Below are 16,973 nucleotides of genomic sequence, written 5' to 3' on the forward strand. Positions count from 1 at the left end.
ATGGATAGATTGATATTATGGCACTTTCCAGACCAATTTATGGTTCCTCCACTTGCAACCATCACTTCACACTCTGGTGTTGGGTATAGGAAGCAATTCAATTCCTTAGCTATCTTACAATGAATAAAATTATGGGTACTTCTCAAATCAATCAACACTATTACCTTTTTCTTCTTGATATGTTCTTCTATCTTCATAGTTTGAGGAGTGGTAATTCTAGCCAATGCAATACAAGATATGGTCAGATTCATTTCTTCTTTTTCTAGGGTTTGTTCCTAGAGTATATCCTCTTCTTTTGACATTTCTTTTTCCTTTTCTTCCTCCTCTTCACATTTTATGTAGAATAATTTCTTCTTAGCACACTTATGACCTTTAGTGTATTTTCTATCAAAAATGTAACAAAGCCCTTTTTCTCTTTTTTCTTCCAATTGTTGTGGTGTCAACCTTGTAGGTTGTGGAAGACTAGGGGAAACAACACTTCCATCTTTATAGTTGTGAGTGGTAGGCTTCCTGGTTGCCATAATTTTGCTTCTCATTTTTCTTGCTAGCCTGAATGCCTTCTCCAATGAATCAGGTTCCCAAAGGCGAACCTCATATTGGATATTATCCTTTATAGTCCCTATGAACACATCAATCCTATGCTCCTCTGGAATATCTTTTACCCTTATATTCAATTTTTGGAAGTCCTCAATGTGCTCCATCATTGAACCCTTTTGTTTGAGATTTATCAATTGGCTAAAAAAGGTGTTACTTTTTGTATCCTCATAATGTGCTATCATTTCTTCCGTAAAAATTGCCAAAGTGACAATCTGTTTACAAGAGCAAAGCCATCGATACCATACAAATTGATTTGGTTCCAAATATAAATTTGTAATCCGTAACTTTTGTGTGTTTTGCACATTATGGAGATTGAAAAATTGCTCCATCTATAGTATCCATGTTCCGAGATCCTTGCCACCAAACTTCCTCATATCAATTTTTGGAACATAGTGGGTCTTCAATCCAACATTAGAGTCTATGAAATCATCATTAACATTTCTTTTGTTCTCATCATGAGTTTCCTTTACTACCTTTTCACCACTAGTAGCCATTTCTTGTAGCAACTTATTCAAATTTATCTTCAATTCTTCCATCTTAGCATCCATGCCATTCATCTTAGCGTCCATGCCATTCATCTTAGCTTCCATGCCATCCATCTTAAATTGCATGCCATTCATATTAGCTTCCATGCTATCCATCTTTGCTTCCACACCATCCATATTAACTTTCATACCATTCATATTAGCTTCCACGCCATTCATCTTGGCTTCAATTACCTTTTGTGAGAGTGAAATTTGTTGTACTTGGTCTTGTAATTTTGATATATCATGTTGCATTTCTTCCTCTTCTTCACGAGTCATGCTAGAGATTTCAGGTTGCTTACTAGGTGTTTCCATTTTCTTTCTTCAAGGCATCAATTAATGCTAATAATTCTTCACTATTCCCTTTGAATTCCTTCAAACTAATTTTTCAAACCAATCTTATGCAAAATTTAAAAAAAACTACACATCTTTTTTTTACTTTGTAAGAGCTCGATATTGAATCTGTTGTATCTCTATAACTACAGATCTCGAATATCTGAAATCACATCATGTAGTATACCTTTGAGTTCTCTTTCTAACCCCAGAAGTCTGATCAAGATTGGATTCACCAAGGAAGAGTTATGCCAAATCTCCCACGATGGCCTTATTATAGGCTAGTTCAGTATACCGAACTTGTACGAAGTTCCACATGTCATTGTTTCAACCTTAGTACCTAAAACTGAAATACAAAAAATTACAGGTCATCCTCTTTCTGAAACTTCTTACGAAATTTCAATCTGATGCTCAGAAGAAAAAAAAGTTATGACAATTGTCCCCATGTCACTAGTTTGGAATGTAATTCAAGAGTCTGCAAAATGCCTAAATTCCGCAGATCATAGCTCCGACAATATAGCAAGACAAGCTCTGAAATTCGGACCCAAAGTTTAGAACGATTTCAGCTCAAATTATTTTTTGTTTTAGCTTCTAAAACTTTGCAGAAAAAAAGTTATAGCAAAAATGCCACGATGACATGTTTGGAGCAGCGAAACCCTAGAATCCAAAGCTTCGATACCAAATGTTAGGAAACCAACTCACAAAAAGATAGAAAAGATAGATCAACGCCTTAGAATTCAGCCTCTTCGAGGGAGAAACCCTCCTTTACATTACACAAATGAACAATTCTTCAATGATACAAATGACTAAACCTCCCTTCTATATATAGGAGTCTAAGGGGTCACAATATAATCAAGCTGACATAATAGTAATAACATAAGGGCACAATAATAACAATAGTCAGTTTCTATGGGGCACACTAATAACAATATGGGGACAATACGAGCACAATAATAACAATAAGGGATAAAATGACAATAGTAATGGGGGAATCACTAGTATTATAGGGACCTAACATGAAAAAAGATACATCACAATATGGACAGAAAGTTAGTAAGCAATCCGAAGTGATGGTTAAACCAACAACACATTTCAAAAAGATTCATACATACATACACAGATAACTATACATGCATGCGTAAGTAAACAGATACATATATCATTTAGAGTAAACCAGATAGCATGAAATACAATACAACATATGCATGAAACATGTTGGCTCTTGTTATATTAAGAAGTGTAAGTTCCAGTCATACAATACATCCATGTCAAACCACTAGTTCTGATAGTGGAATGTTACAGCCACAATCACCTGCTCCTCCAAAGAGATGTATAAGCTCTGCACATTGGAGAAGCCAAGTCTCGTTACAATGTTGTCCAAGCTCTCTCCAAGATAGTCTTATCGGAAGTTTGGCTGACCAAAATCCTATAAAATGAGTATTGAGGGACTATTTATAACAGAGGGTGGAGTGGCCCTTGACATTCCCCTTTGTGATAGTTCAACTACCTTCATGACTCTTCATCTACTCTATGACTATTAAAACCAACTATCACAACTTGACTTACACTTGACAAGACATTACATTACAATGAACATGTACCCATGTGAGAGAAATGTCTTGAGCAAGCCATGCTAGACATCACTATGACTTAAACAACCATGGAAGTCCAACTCCCCAAAATCCTCGCATTGATCAGCAATAACATATTGATGCCAAGATCAGTAGTCTGTGATGGTGTTTGTGTGCTCTAAGGTGACATCTTTCTAGAACCTAACTCTTTCCTCCATAGCATCTGGGTACACTGCTCGGGCTCCTCTATCCAACTTGTCTGTAAGGATGTGCATCATTGTCTTCAATGCAGATGGACTTGCAACATACTTGTGCATGATGTCTGCACTGATGGGCAAGTCTGGGCTGGTAGCAATTCTCATCGACTTGTCGAAGTATGCGTCAAGATCTAGTCAGACCTATGCCTTTGTCTTCACTTGGGTGAGAGTCCCAATAGATGGGATCATATGTGTGTGCACCACGACATCCATACTCTTGAACACACGTGCATGGGAAGCATGTCTACTAGTGATGAGCTATGGGAGCTCTTCATAGTTCTGGATCTGACTCTGGATATATGCCTTTAGCTCAACCGCACTAGCCTCCATCATCTTAGGCAAGTGAAGCGGGGCTCCCTTGTATCTCATCGCCCATGTTTGCATGTAATCAACATCGGCATGCAAGTTCGTCAAGATATGTGCTCTTATAGCACATCATGGTTGCCATCCATTGAGATGGATGACTACCTTATGCACAATGCCAAACTTGGAGTACAACACTCGCATAACTATGTCAAGGGACAATACTTCATCTAGTATTGCCTTCTTCAATTCAGCTCGAGCGAACGCTTTCACCAACTCTCATCCTTGCTTGGTCATCTAAAGTTCTTTAGCCATTCACTCATTTTCAACTATCAAAAAGCGAATACTTGATCTAGTGTCTTCGACATACACTCTAGTTACATCGGCTAAGGCTGTTGGATGTTTACGCATGTCAGACACAATCACTCATTCCTCAACTTGCGCAGGAGATGTATGATCATCCGGAGTCGACACTCTATGAGACTCCACAAATCTATGTTGAGACTCGTCGAATGATATGTTGTGCATCTCTCCTTCGAGCTGATCTTCGAGGATCTCAGTGCCTCCTTGGTCGCTTGAGACTTTCTCATCATTTGGATATGGTGAAGTAGGTAAGTCAACCTCTTGCTGGTGAGGCATAAGGTCGATGTCCTATTCCAATTCCCATTGCTCCATATCTGTATCCAACTGTTGAAGTGCTTGCTCTATCTCATGAGCAAAGTCCTGCTCCTGTGATGCTTCACCCTGTATGCCTGATGCCAATTGTTCTGATGAATCCACTACCTATACAGGTGCTATTTCATCTGTTTTCACATGTTTCACCCTTTGTTATACCTATTGCTATTGCACTTCCCTCTCCTATTTGCACAACTCTTGTTCCTTCAGAAGTTTTTCCTTCAACTCATGCAACTCCTTCTCTGCTTCTTCCATTCTTCTCTTATCCCTCTACCTTTGCGTGATTCGCTTGTCGCGTTGTTGCCTCTTCGACTCTATAGCCATAGCTTCTTTCTCCACAAGTGGATTTGCTCGGAACTTGCAACTTTTCTCTTCCTCCATGTGATCGACAATCTTCCTCTTGCCATTGCTGCACACTGGTATGCTTGCCTCTGTTGCTACTACTAGTGGTGCTGGTGCTCTTCGGGATGCTATTTCATGTTGCTTCGCTAACCACTCCACATCGAAGCTGACCAGTTCATTGAATCTAGAGGAGTTGTAACAATATTTCCATGGGTCCTCCTCTACCCAATGACATACCCTGTGGATCCAGTTGAATTGTACTCTCACTCAGTGATCTTTCACAACACAATGTGGGTCATACGGGTTGTAATTTTGAAGGTTGAATGGATACTTCTTCATCTGTTCTGCTTCGACATCCACTTGCTTGAAACTTCGAATCTCATATAACCCAATCTGCAACGGAAGAACTGGCCAAGGGGCCTTCTTTGTCCGATGCAGTCTAGCTGTCAATCCTACCCAGATGTGATATGCTACTTCTTGCATGACGATTATATCCAAGGAAAACTTTGGTAGATCATGCAAAGACTTCTCTGCACTGAACATTTGTATGAAGGTGTCGAACAGTGAGGCATACCAATCAACAATGTCTATTAGTGCCTCAATTTCTTCCTTCGACATGCCATGTGGATCCTGTTGGATGTCATCTTCTAAACTGGGGTAAAAAAATGATCGGACAACCAAGTGATTACTCCTCTAAAGTTGCATTCAAACAATAACTTACAATATGTGTTCACAGTAGTCTCCGCCGGTGACCATGCCCACTCCAAGCCCGGGAACTTCTGTCGGGAAAAGATTGCATCTAAGATGTAGGCGGACATGTAGATTGCTACTTGCAAACATCCGAGTGACTATCAAGCATTCATTACTTATTCTTTCAGCTGATGAGCCAACATGTTAGACTAGCTACGTGGTTTAACCTCTCTGACCAGTTGGTCCAGTGCAATCACCCAACTCTATGGGAAGGTTTTCGTGCTTTCTTGGCAATATAGTTGACATGCAAATATGACCAAGTATTGATACGCCTTCAACAGTATCTTCGTCTTATAGATCTAGTTGGGTGTCATCCTGAATTTAGCTGGCTCCTTTACCCAGTTCTCCAAAATGCCTCTGAAGTTGGCATTACTGTTGGGTAAGCTGAAAGGAGTCTCCATGATAGTCATGGGCTTCGACATCTGATACATCTCATCATAATCATGTGCCTAGAAGGTGGCAAGATTCATCCCACTGACACTGCTCAGAGTCATCGTCTCGGGATCGATGTGCGAGATGATCTAGTGTATCATGTCCGCGCATGGGAACACGAGGTATCTGCATGCAATCTGGTACAAGATGGACTTATGAATGTTAACATACACTTGACGATCTTTAAGGTCTTATGTAAAAGTTCCTGCAAATGTTTCATTGACTACTTGCCATTTCAACTTAATGTCATTGTCTAGAAACAACTTGGTATCTTCATACACCAATAGACATGAGGACACCTGCTCGATTTTTGCTCAGTCGCACTTCCGTCAGTGTGCTTTGATCCTGCTCTCTTGGAGGCCATTGATCCTATACTTATAAGAGGTAGATGAAAGTCTGAAAGATATAGAGACAAAGATACATGCATGGCAAGAAATCTTTCAGCGAAAACCAAAGCAAATTCACGGAATGAGTTAACACATATCTGGGGAATGATAGGCAACGATTGCGCAACTTCTTCTCGGAGGCTGGGTGACTGGCTACAAAAACTGCACAAAAGGTAGTCTAGGTTGTTTGGGAGGCAAGAATGGCTGCTAGATTTGTGCAATGCGCAATCCAGGCTGACTGCTGGGACTGCGCAATGCATAATTCCAGTTGGCAATGACTACAAGCTCAGGGATGGCATTGCGCAATTTTATAAGCCAGTAGTAATTGTCCCTCATAAATGTGCAAAGCAGTCCTAGAGGATAGTTCTTGGGTAGAAATGTATATTTTTTGAGAAGAAGACAGAGCCTTCCTTCTCCAGATTACGCAATGTTGTCTAGGTGAGGTAGAGTCTGGGCCAAGGCTGCCCAGGCCCGCCGACGGGAAACTAAAAGCAAATATGAAAGTGAATGCATGGTGAAACTAAGTGAAAGCAGAAGTAATTGATTTTTCATGCAAACATTGAATGAAAGATTTAGTAAAAATATCAACATGCATGTGGGTGAAGCGAGTCGCTGAATCGACGACCATTCATGCAAAATAGTTTCATGCATGCGACAATAGTGAGATAGAAACGAAAACTAAAACGGTGCTAGTACAAGCTAGTATGCATGTAAAAAACAACAAAAGTTCAAATAAATCAAGCAAATAGCACTCACACAATTGAAAACACAAAAAGCAATAGAAGTGTTGAAAAAGACAAGTTGAGACCACTTACTCATGAATAGCTAAGCAGATGTGTTGAAGAGTCTTAGATGTGCTGTGGGATGTCAGAGTTCCAATATCGATGTGAAATAGTGAGCTCTGATGCATCGAATAAATAAGTTTGAGATCATGACGCACATGCCACAAATCTAGGAAAAATCGACACTTGGAGGAAAGTTTCTAAAACGAACTTTGCATGTAACCTCTGGCTACTAAACATAGCTCCCTGAATCATGGGATGTTTTTTTCATGTTGCCTTTTGCTATTCCGAGAAAAATAAAGCTATACATGCAAGTCAAGTTTCCTTGGTCCTGGGTGGAACTAGTTAATCCAACTGCTCATGCATGAGGCTGCTCAACTGCTCAGGTAAAATGCGCATTTTTGGATGGGAGTTGGGCTAGTTTCCCAGGTGATTTGTGCAATTTCTGGGTAGAGCAGCTGACTGCTACCCAGGATTGCACAATTCCTAGGCTCAGCGGGCCTGCTGGGAAGGATTGTGCAATTTTCTAGGTGAAGCTTGACTGGAACGATTGTGCAATTTTGGAGCCCAACTAGCTGCTAGACAAAATTGTGTAATTTCTGGAGGGAAGGTTGGTTGCCCTCCATAATTGCACAATTTCTTGGGGGATCTTCTCAGCCTGTAGCTGGATCATGTCTGAATGAACATCCTGTGAGGGGAATGCATCAAGCTTTGATTGACAAGTTGTCTTTGTGCAAGAAAAACATTGAATCTTATGTACTTGACGAAGCAAGACAAGGTGTTGTGAAAGGTTGGTAGGGAGGCTCCAAAATAAAGCTAAGGAAAAATTTTGGAGGGTGGTTGTAGCCACTACAACACTTGGTGACACACTGGTAGAACTTCAGCTCTCAGAATGGACCTTGTTCGTGAACAACAAGTCTAACACCTCCGGAAGTATTGTTCAATTCTCGGTTCATCTTAGTTCCACACTAGATTGATTGTAAGAGGTAGCATTTTTCAGACTCTTGGTTGATTGACACACATTCCAAGCCAAGGCAGCATAGTTGTTTTGATTGGCGTTGAGGGGTATATTGGTGCACAAACAATATAGTCTTCAGAGTCTTAGTTTCATCTCTGGTGTTGCTCTGCTGCCAGCAGGCATGGATAGTACTCCGACGGAGTCACATAAGAACACAAGAATGACTCCACTACCAACGAGCCTGGTTAGTACCCTGGCAGAGTTACTTGCATCACCTCTCTACGCAGGAAACCTTTCTCATCTTTCACCTTATTCATTTTCATTTTTTCAAACTTTTTCACTTTTTCATTTTTTCATTTTTCATTTTTCATTTTTCATTTTTCATTTTTCATAACTGTGCATAGAACTTATTCATTTCAGAGACGGAAGAGGGATCTCGACTTATTTAGAGTGGAAGAGGTTGTTCCAACAGAGAAGTAGTTTATTATACCTTTGATGTGCCTATAAAGGTTTTCCCCCTCACCTTACTCTACTTGACTAAGTTGACAAGGGTTAACACAAAAACAATCGACTAGAGTAGGTGACACTAGTTAGCGCGCAAGCGTTGTGTTTTCACCAAGGTTCACTTCAAACAGTACGTATTTTCAATCGATGTATCATGGACTAGAAGTAACAAGTTCTTCATACAAAGGCAAGATGACAGATAACCAAGTAGTGATAGTTGCACAAGGCCTCTTGTATTTTACCCAACATGTTTCAAGATTCATACATGGTTTCACATGAAACTAACCTACTAACAAAACAAGAAAACTAACAAACAACAAGCAAAGCAAAAGTAGAAGAAAAAGTGAAAGAAAAGTAAGAAAACAAGCAGGCAAACAAACAAGTGAACAAAGAAAGTAAGTAAACAAGCATGCAAGCAAACCAACTAAAAGCAAAAATTACTCCTACTCCTAAACTAACGATGGATGGGCCTAATCATGTGAAGTGATATTTCCAATCCAGCCACCAGCACATTGGTTGGCCCATGTTGGTGAAGGCCTAGTCCGCAAGCAACCCAATTATGTGAACCAACAAGCAAGAAAGATATAACAATGAAGACAACCACACTTCATTTTTCAAAGTTCCCACGAGACATAAGTGAGTGCAAGTGTATGAAGAGCAGTCCATGGACTTACCATGGTGTTGTGTGACATTGTGTGTAGCTTTGAAGCATAAGCATACTCTTGACTAAGACATGCAAGCAAATGAAAGAAACAAAGACAACTTGCATTATGCATGTGTGCTTGCAATGTAAGATTCTTCCAATGCATGAGCGATAGGATTGTGCAGTTCGAGTGCAGGAATTATGATCTGTGTGCGAGATTGATCTTCAATGCATACAGATGAGTGATGAGGAGCCTCGGGTGATTGAACAATTTCCTGATTAGAGGTGAGACCAATCTCTGGACTACGAGGGCCTGACATAACCATCAGCTTAGGCTAAAATACCTCGATAGTCTGGAGTGTTCCAACTTCATCATCAGATAGATCATCATAAACCAGTGGCCTCGAAAAATCAACTGCGATATAATCATGATCATGATCGAATATGGAGTAAATGGATCATGACAGACACGATCAGAAAAATCAACGATTTCATCGGCATCCTCATGATCTAATGAATCAAACAGAGGGGTAGATGAAAAGCAGACAAAATCATCCTTTGTGTTTCTGGAAAATATAGATGAAAGATCAAGTGGATTTTCAACGAATAACTTATCCTCTCCATTGTCGAATGATGGACTGACATCTGGTGTGTCCTGTGAGTGATCAACAATGCATGCATCTATGGATGAAGATACACATGTGAAATCATGGATGGTAGGTTCACCAAAGATGTTAGGAAAGAATGGAGGGGGCTCAAATGGAAGGGAGTTATCCTTCACCGAGTGTTGATGCTCAAGCTTTGTTATATGGAATTTATACCTACGAATAAGCACATCTTCCCTAAGTGGGTAGTCACACTTAGAACAACCAAAAGAAAGTGGTTTTCCCTTTTCCTACAGTAGATAGATGAGATGAAGGAACCTACTTGTGATCTTTCGCTTCCTTTGATCTCCTTTGAATTTCTCCCGTCACTCCCGCTCAAACTAAATTCCCTCAATTGGTACCTGTCAATAGAAACATAAGACAACAATGATTAAAGTACATGATCTATCTACTATAAACAAATGGAATGGACAACATTTAAACATATATGCGTCATAGATATGAACAAGAATATGGGAAAAGGAACAAACAACTTTAGTGATGTAGAAGGAGGAGTTACACCCAATGTGGTTTGATCCCATGTCACTCATCCAGCTTAGTCCAAACCCTCATCACACCAATAGCACATCAATCCAGCAGCATGACATTACTTGATAATGAACTCAAGTCTTAAACCAACAATATTTCTCTACAATCTTCAAATTCCAGCCCTTGATCACTATGATGAGTGGTCAATTTATAGGGAAATGCAGGTGGTTATGTCATAAATTGTGCATTGAATGGTTTTCCAAAAATGGAGTTACTTTCCTTAGAGAAAGGGATAAGAGGATAGAGGGATAATTGATCCATAGCCTATCCAAAGTCGACCTCATAGGATGAGATAAGAGCTGGGAATCCTTCTAGAATGCTCTAGAATCAAGGAATATTCCCGGAATCCTATGCCAATTTCACTCATTCTCACCCATCGTAGGTCAAAGTGGGCCTAAGTGCACTGCAGTGCAGACCTGAATGGGCCTATCTGATCTGTAGCGTAGTTACCCCTGACCAAGGTTGCACTGGTGTTCCAAGGAGGCATTTCAGCAAGGTTTCAAGCTAGGAAACATTCATGGACAAAAGCATTCAATTTTATGACTTGTCTAGGGCATGTAGCAACTGAATTAAGGTTTGATGAGCCCTAATTGTACTGATCTAATCGTCAGGAGTGAGGTGCCCAAATAGACCTGTAACAGTTCCCCCCTAAAGCATGGAATCGAAATTGATAACGTCGAGTGATATGCTTTATGATGTGATGAGGAGGATTTTAAGCGGACGGTGACCTACATCCATAATATCGTGATATCTTTGAATTTTTCATGAATTGCTGAGGGAAGGCATACCCATGCTCATCATATAAACTTTTCAATACATTTATGTAAATAAAATAGTCGTCTATAGATATAGACCCATGATAGGATGACCATCTGTGTATAGCCATTGTACAGATGATTTAGTACTCTCCTAAATTAGCAGCCCAGATGGATGAAACTAGATCCAAGTTCTTCTATATTGTCCAATCGTTTGCTCAAGTATGAGTCTAACCATGTGAAAATGTGATCTGAAGTCGAACATGGGAAGACACTGTCTGGTTACCATCCAATGATGTAAGCTGTTAACAGACGTGAGAGAAATCACCAATAATGATAATGATTCTCAAGGTACTACAATACATTCTGCATGGTGTGAATAGATGTTTTGATGTCGAACACTATGCAAAGTCTTTTGGTCGAAGGCCAATGATGTTAACCTATCGCTGAAAGCGAGAAACTTGCCATTGATGTATGAAAGCCTCAAGGTACTGGAAGGGTGTTTCTAAGTCAACGTCTTGGATAATGTGCTGATGTTGACAAGAAGTGACTCATCGCAAGAGGGCCTTGATGTATCCCCCATCAACGACATGAAACGAGTGTAATTATTTTGAAGATAGAATGTGACTGACAACACAATGTTCAGGAATGGCAGTCAAGACGAGGCTCAACAAGACTATCCCAATCAAAGGAAACACTCTTAGAACTTGGAGGGGGAACATTCGAAGAAACCGGAATGCCCCCTATACTAGAAGACTCTGTACTAGAGATCAAACAGACTCTTTTGTTAGGAACTTCACCCCCCAAAAGAGGAGTGTAATCGGCCAGCGATTGCACTGGCTTTACCACATTCTCAACCAATGGTTGATGGGATTGATGAGAAACCATATCAAGTGTAGGAGTAGAAGTACTTTCAGACTCGGACCATATCCTTTGAACCTCTGGAATACCAGGGCATAAATGAGTAAGATGGTCTCCCTTGCATATCTTACAAGGGAACTTAGGTTTAAAACTTCTACGTCCAGGTTTCTTATCAACCTCCATTCCGCCAACATGACTAGCAGTGGTTTGCGGAGAGTCCTGAACATGACTTGTAGAGGTCGGTGACCCTTTGCTAGTATGACTCGCAGTGACCAGACTCGCGCCCCCAGCATGACTTGCAGCGGCTGAAGACTCATCTTCAACATGACTCGCAGAGGTTGATGATGAAGTGTTAGTATGACTTGCAGTGACTAGACTCGTGCCCCCAGCATAACTAGCAGCGGCTGAAGACTCATCTCCAACATGACTCGCAGAGGTTGAAGATGAAGGGATAGAATTATTCTTCTTCTTTGACTTCCTTTTTCTCCTCTTTTTAGATTTCTTGTTACAAGAAGGAGGGGAAGAAGGAATCCCAGATTTCTCTTTGAGAGAAGATGAACAATTAGCACCCATATGATGCCCCTGAAATAAAGCATTCAACTGAGAAGCTTCAAGAGCATTCGGAATATTCGGAGTGGACCACAGCCAAACGGGTAGTCCAACATTCAACCCAGGAATATTCAAAGTGGCCATCAAGGGAGTACCAACGTTTCCAAAGAAAGGAAAAGCACAAGGATCCCCTTTTGGAAGGGTACCTTGGTTGGTTTCCACAGGAATATTAGCCATATCTAAGTAATCCAAAGAACCTTTTCCTTGCGGGAATATAGAAATAACTCTTCAAAGAATATGGATAAGCAATCAAAACCTTTGCCCTTGAGGAGGCAACTCCACAACTTTTGAAAGAACAACCAAAAGCCTTTCAAGATCGGTAGAGTGGCAAGCCAGTCACTCAGAACACAAAGTCCAAATGTGACTAGACAAAAATACCTAAAGCCAACTATATACAAGGAGCAAAGAGCACTCACTATAAAGTCCCTAAAGAAACAGCCAGTCAAACAACTTCCAAGTATTTCCGCTCCGGGTGGTGAGGACCGGACACCAAAATACAAGAAAGTAGAGTCGAAGGGCCTTCCGAAGATAGTCTGGGATGATGAGGGCCCAGTCCTATCAGCGAAGGTATCAGAGGAAGTTACGCTGACCTCCTAACAACAGCCTGCGCCGGTGCAAGCCCCCAAGCTTCGCAAGGGTGCCCTCCAGAAGTACTGTCGAGAGTGATACAACGTCGACCTCAGGTGCCACGGGATTCCCCTCCGCAGCCACCTATGCAGATCCCTAGGAGAGGCAACTATGGGTACCAACTCGTCGCAGAAGCCAGGCGGAACAGTCGTGAGGTAAGTTCGGACAAGTAGGAGAGGGGGTATCTCTCTTCCCTGTCTTCACAGACCCTCGTGCTTAACTCCCAGATCCGGAGCTTTCCTGGTCTTCCTAACGCTGTTGGATTTACTCTCTTTAATCAGACTCTTATGTTTGACGTTTTGTGTGGCCTTGGAGAGTTAACTCTCCACTCGCCTAATCCAAGGCCCTAAAATCCTAAACTTGTTGGTGTAATAACTAAAACAAAAAGTTCTAGTGGATTTTAATTAAGCGCTTGATTTTATTAGGCTGTTCTTTAAGTCAAACGTAACGGAAGTGAAACTTGTGGTGTTTTTTGGACGCAAAAAGAAACTATCCTAACTACATGCACATGCACTTTTCGTTTCAATGAAGACCAATTTCTATGAGGTTCAGATGTACTTCAAATTAAACAAAGTTTTTTGCTTTCTTTTCAAACTCCACACTCACAAAAGCTAACAAAACTATGCATGCCTAAAAGAGGATGCAAAGCTATGCTAATGCAAGAACTATATGTGAATGCAAGATTTTAAGACTACTCTGCAAACAAAGAAGGAAAGTTGCTGCTTTACCAAATTTTGTCTTGCCACTAAAATGCTTAGATAGAAGATGATGTGTTACCAATCATTTCGTCCAAACAATAAAAACAAGTTTTAAGATAAAAAACAAAGCACTTTCACTTCGCAAAAAGGAAATCAAATGAAAAACAAGTTTAAGAAAGCGAAACTCAAAAACTTTCAAAAGATTTTCTTTCAATCAAACCAAAAAGTCTTTTTCAAAGGAAAGCTCTCAAAAAATACTGACACTAATGATTGATAAACAAGCCACCAAACACTTTTGTGAATTGACACCTTTCAAATGATGAAAACTCAACAAAAATAAAATGTGTTCGAAAACGCTTTTGACAATCAAAAGCAGCAATGAAAGTCCAAGAAATCAAAAGACAAGTTTCAAGGAAATGGTAACAAACAACTTTCCCGAAACGAAGGAGCAAATGGTCATAAAAATGATTTCGTTAAGCAAACACAAATGTCATGAAAAAAAAATGGACACAAAGATTTTAAGACAATCTTCCCACTCTGCCGAAACAGAGCAATCAAGATTCTTAAACAGAAACCTTGTGTGTCAAAAATCAATGACGCTTGCAATCAACGAAAAACAAGACTAGCACTCCTTATAACTAGAGAGAGTTCGAAGCAAGATGCCCCCTGTCAAACAGAGAACTGTCACTGGGAATTGACTGCTTTAAACTGACCCAAACCACCAGACAGACATTCAGCCAAAAGAAAAATTATAAATCTTGAAAATTATGGAATATACGCGCCTGCAATTACTTGCAGAATGCGTGTACACGCGACTGTAACTAAGGAAACCTGCGTATACGCGGGTTTACTTAGTGCAACTTGCGTATATACGCTTCTGTAATCCAGAAAAAGTGCGTATATGAAGTGTTTCAAGAAAAATAAAAAACACAAACTGAAAAACTGGAACAGCTTGGAGTTCAAGAAAATATCAAACAGTCAGAACCAACAAACAGAGGGACTGAGCCTAGATTGGCTTGAGGACTACCCAAACTAGGAACAACAAGAATGTTGTCCCCAGCGGAGTCGCCAATTCTGGTTGAAGGGAAAGTACCCCTAGAGTCCTTTGGGCTGAGACTCTACCAGACTGAAAATTGCTTATACAAAGAAACACACACACACAGCCATCTTTTTTACTTTTAAGCAAATTCTAATGTTTTAGGGTACATACCTAAGGTCCTACGTCCGAGAAGACCGTTAGGGTGCAAACCCTTCTTGGAGTTCCCTTCTTCTTTCTCTGACCTGCAAGACAAACAAATCAAAGAATACAACAGTACATGTATAGAAGTTTATGTATAAATCATCTTTATGCTATAAAGTTAGTTATAAAAAATCTTTAAATAACCACTTTCATAAGAATTCAACACAAGAATCCCATAAGCATAAAGAAAGATTATTCGGGAACAAAGACGTGTTTCTTTATATATAAAGGCAAATAAAGTACATATATCGGAAAGATATCACCTGAACACCTTCAGCAGGCTCCAAGCAAGCTTCCTCCCGGATTCGTTCCAGCCTCCAGCCTCCAACAAGAGCTCCTTCCAAGTCTTACTCAATGATGATGTCAAGGATGAATGATCACCAATACACATGGAAACAAGGGTTTCCTATGCAAAATGGGGGAAGTGCAGAATGCACCAAGGACTTCAGACCTGGTCTAAGGGAAAAATCTCAGCATAATAATCTTGCTCTCCTTTCTCTCTCCCTTGGCCTTCCCTTTGATGTCTTTTTATACCCTCTCCAAAGTAGTTTTTTAGTTAGGAGTTGGTTGGGAACAGTTGGGCCACGGGCACTAACAGGTGATCCAGCAGGTAAACCCGCGATCACCGCCCGAAAAAGAGGAAATTATATATTTTTTAAGTGTTTTAATAGATACACGCGGGTTGGGTATGACAGACCCGCGTGTACACGCGTTTAACACAGGGCAAAGTCGCGTACAGGGAATAAAACACTGTTTTTTAAATTTTTGGACCAGGTCTGGAAGGAGGGGTTGCCCTAGGCCATAAGTGCAGCATCACAAACCATAAGAGTGAGATTTGGAGCTATAACAGCAGTCATAAAAATGAAGGTTTATGAGTATTGCAAAGGATGAAGTTTACTGAGTGACTTCTCTTGAAAATATTAGTGACAGTGAATGAATTGGAAGCATTGACCCAAAACCAAAGTGATGGATGGTGTGATAGACCATAGGTATGATAACCATCGAGCAGATAACCCAACCTAAATAGTCATAGAGATGAAGTGAAAGTGTCATGTTCAAGAGCGACTTGCTACCATAAAGTGATTTATCCCTTTTCCCATTTTCCCCAGTCATTTCTGACCAATACCTCTTTATTTTTTAACAAGCTTGAGGAGGATAACATATGCTTGTAGTACACTTCCACCCTCTAGGTGAATCCATCGCGATGTGATGTTTTAATGAGTCTAGCGAAGGTGAAACTCGGTCTTGTCATGATGGACAAGTTTGTCGTTATTTGATGCTTTAACGAGTTTAATGACAATGAAAACTCAGTCCTTTTCATGTTTAGAGAGTTTGAAAATAGACAAAAATAAAACTCCAGAAGTTCTTTTTGGTAAATTTGTCTCTCAAGTCTGAAAAAGCGTAAAATAATACAAGAGAGAACCTATTGACCATGTTCGATCAACGTATTCCTTTTTCGTAAGTAATCTATCTCAGTCCAGAAAAGGGTTAAAATATACAGAGTAGATGTCGTTTCCAATCCGTTTACGACCTAAAAAGGACAAGCGCTCGATAGTATTTTCATATTTCGAGAGTCTAAAAAGAGCTTAAAGAGGACTCTAGTTAGAGGAACGAGTAGTGTCTAGGATAGCAACTAGTTCCGGTGATGTTGGATATCTCAAAGCATGTCAATTTATGTGAAGAGGCTGGCTAATAAGACCACTCATTGCAATTGTTCCTCAAAAAGTGTAAAACAACCAAGTGAAAGCGTATGATCAGCGAAGCAAATAGTGACGATGGAAGGAGAAAAATCAAGGCTCATCTGACGGAAGAGGCTGATAGAATGGCAATCACGAGGGTTAAAATGGAGATGGGTTCATTTTTACAGAAGCTTGAACCATGGGGAACTATACTTGGATTCAGTTTCATGTTTACATAATCTTGAAATGAAAAA

This window comes from Pinus tabuliformis, chromosome X, assembly GCF_031772625.1.
Source record: "Pinus tabuliformis cultivar Carrire ecotype Pingquan chromosome X, CPIR1, whole genome shotgun sequence".
Lineage (NCBI taxonomy): Eukaryota > Viridiplantae > Streptophyta > Pinopsida > Pinales > Pinaceae > Pinus > Pinus tabuliformis.